This window comes from Salvelinus sp. IW2-2015, linkage group LG5 (genome assembly GCF_002910315.2).
Source record: "Salvelinus sp. IW2-2015 linkage group LG5, ASM291031v2, whole genome shotgun sequence".
NCBI lineage: Eukaryota > Metazoa > Chordata > Actinopteri > Salmoniformes > Salmonidae > Salvelinus > Salvelinus sp. IW2-2015.
In genome coordinates, this window is record NC_036844.1 from 15,040,994 (window position 1) to 15,044,364 (window position 3,371).

Sequence of the window (3,371 nt, forward strand, 5' to 3'; positions counted from 1 at the left end):
TTGGTTAAGGCATATTGAGCAGGGCTAGAGGCTCTACAGTGAAATAAGACAGTAATCACTAACCAGGACAGTAATGGATGAGGCATATTGATATTAGAGAGAGGCATGCGTAGCCAAGTCAACATATGGGTCCAGTGAGTGGTTGGGCTGACTGGGGACACGGCGATTCAGACAGTTAGCAGGCCGATGCTAACAAGCTAACAGTTAGTAGGCCGGGACTAAACAAGCTAGCAGTTAGCAGACCGGGGCTGGCAAGCWAGCAGTTAGCAGACCGGGTTAGCAAGCAAGCAGTTAGCAGGGGCTAGCAGTTAGCAGACCGGGGCAGGCAAGTTAGCCTTTGGTGAACGTCGCGATGGGGGTAAGTCTGTTTTTGCCTCTTCGTGCGGTGACGTCGATAGACCAGTCGTGGAGTTAGTAGGGTTCCAAGTAGCTCTAGGTAGCTAGCAGGCCTAGCAGGTTAGCAGAATTGGCCGTTCAGCTGGCGTCGTGCCTGAGGGGCCTGTTGGAGTCCTCGGGCAGATTATGTCGGTATTCCAGTCGTAGAGGATCGGCGGGGTTCCGTGCCCCATACCGGCAGTAGAAGGGGTCCGGATATTGTAGCCCAGGAGTGGGCTTCAGTGGTAGCACAGGAGCCCTGGCAGAGCTAGTTTCAGGCTAATTGGTGCTTGCTCTGTGATGGAAACGCTAGCCAGAAGTGGTCACCCGGGATTGCGGTTAGCTAGTTGCGAAGATCCAGATGAACATTTTCTGAGTTTGCGGTAGGAATCCGGGGATATGGAGAGAAATAGGTCCGTTATGCTCTGGTTTGAGTCACGTTGTTCGAACTGGCGAGAGCTTTCTGAGCTAAAGGTCAGCTGATGACCGCTAGCAATGGTTTGCTAACTGATAGCTGGTAGGTAGTTAGCTGGCTAGCTTCAGTTGAGGGATTCCAGATCCGAAGTAAATAGAAATAATTTAGAAGAAAAGCAGATCCACGCCACATTGGGTGAGGCGGGTTGCAGGAGAATATTTAGAAGTTGAGGTTTAGGAAAATATTTTTAAAAGATATGCGAAGAAAAATATGTAAAAAGATATATACAAGGGACACGACAGGACGAAGACAAAGACGTCTGACTGCTAAACCATCTTGGAACTCCTAACTCGCGGTATTTGTGCTCTAGCATTAGTTGAATTGTAACTTTTAGATGTTTTGTTTTTATTCATATTTGTATGATGACAATACTTTTTAGAATTTAAACGTTATTATTGAAATGAAATTGTTCCACGAAAAAATKATCACAACTAGCACGCAGATAGGTAGAAGTGGTAGGATAAATTGTAAACTTCCCCAAACTTTATTATAACAGGTCCTGTGAAAAAAAAGGTCCCGCCTATAAGAAGAAATCAAATGCCCATCTAACTGATTMGTTCTGGCACTGGMCCTGCATGCAGATTTGRGTAYCGGGCGCTYGCTGAGAGGCGCAACCGGGCGCKGGTGATCTCCATACAGGGCAGATTAACTGGCGCAACCAATGGACGGGGTGAGGTGGCGAATTTGACGACGACTTGCGGACAGTGGGTTCTGAACAACAATGACAAAATCATTTTGATGGAAATTATTCCACCACCCTAAAGGACACTTTGGAGACTGGAAAGGCAAACTGGAAAGGCAAAGGGGCATATGCTCCGCACAGGTAGAGCCCTATCTGTACAAGTGCCTGACGGTTAGTGTGTAAATACCGCCATACGGAACCATACACAATTTTCCCGCCCTATCCACTGACTTTGGGGGGGAAAACATCTATATTTGAAAGATCTGTTTGAAATTAAGTATACAAAAACTAAACAAAGCTGTAACTCAAACGTTATCTTTTCATTACGTGGATTTCCAGAWCGTTGCACAGTAGATGAAACATTCGATGTACAACACATGCAACCTCTGACAAGCAGTGTAGTTTCAACCACAAGCCTCACATATAAGAGAAACTGAAATAGTGGCAGTAAAAGAGAGACAACTTCACAACTAAGATTCATATTTTACTACTGGAATCGAATCATTGTACAATATGCAATACAGAGTGAAAGAGAGAATAAAACATCAAAACTCCTTTTGAAACATGCCGTTGACAGCACTGTCATTCTGTCCATCTCTATCCACTAACCTGGGAGGTGGGCTGTGGGTCAGTGGATGTGGAGTCCCAGTCTTGTCTGTTTTTGCTGATGTCTTGATGAGGACCCTGCTCAGAGAGTATCCACCAAAAGCAGAGGTGAAAAGGCTGTGCTGCTCTGGGTTATGATTGAAAGACAACTCTATCAGGATGTGGGGTCTGTGGGCACTGCAGCACTATGTACTCTTTCTCGCTCTCTGTCTCTTGCTCTCTCTCTCTCTCTCGCTTCGCCCTCTCTCTCTCTCTCGCTTCGCTCTCTCTCTCTCACACTCTCTCTCTCTCTCGCTCTCTCTCTCTCTCTTCTCATTTTCTGTCCTCTCAGTCGAATGGTATGTTTACCAGACTCTGCTTTGGCCATAGTGATAATGAAGACAAAGAGGTTGGCAGAGTCTGTATTTCGCCGTCCATAATGATTAACCTCAGCGAAGTACCTGTATTTGCACGTTTAAAACACAACTTATAAGTAGGGGAGAACGTATTCAGATACAGTAGCCTTTTTGGATATCTCAGAGGGCTTTTAACAAGTTTCACATGTAAACGTTTATAGCCAGGATTTTTAGAGTCAAGTTGTATGATAAAATAGGTTCAGCAGATTATCAGAAGAAAAGAGATCAAGCTACCCACTGGGCACGCACTGGTCGAATCAAAGTTTCAATGACATTATATTGAACAATTATGAACTAGACGTTGAATTGCTATGTATTGTTCAGTAAGCGCAAATGTCAGAGAGAGGAAACTAACCATCTATCTCAACCTGATTCCCCAATACAATAGCGTATTGCGACAAAACTAAAACCACTTCTCTAAACTCTTCTGAGAAATCAGGAAACCAAGAGGGGCCCAGGCATGCACTTGTGAAGACAGTTGCAACTAAAAAGACTGTCGATTACATGTACTTTCAAAATAATGTGCACACAATCATTGTTGCAGTGGCACCCAGTGGTCCTGTGTAGTGGTCCAGTGTAGTGGTCCAGTAGTCCCCACCCTCTGGTTGTTGTCTGGCTCTCTGGTTACTGGTCAGTCACTGCCTGTCACTGATGGCTGTTGTGGAGGAAGTATGGTCCTTCACACAGTCCGTCCACCTTAAGCCATGACTGTCCAGCTACATATGAGCAGGTGCCTAGCCATCTCTCCCCAGATACCCCCTCTCTAGCCAGATATATTTATATTTAACTTGATAACAGCTGCACTGTCCACAGCCCTAGATACCCTATGTTTCCATTG

The 3,371-nt window shown here is 45.3% G+C and overlaps 1 protein-coding gene across 1 annotated transcript in view; it reads right to left on the reverse strand.

The window, feature by feature from the left end:
* LOC111963956 (alpha-(1,3)-fucosyltransferase 7-like) overlaps positions 1–2,341 on the reverse strand; it is a 47,896-nt gene extending 45,555 nt beyond the window's left edge. Inside the window, exon 1 of the mRNA XM_023987569.2 lies at positions 2,142–2,341. The gene's annotated coding sequence lies outside the window, so the exon portion shown is untranslated. The remainder of the gene's footprint in view (positions 1–2,141) is intronic.
* Positions 2,342–3,371: the final 1,030 nt, after the last annotated feature.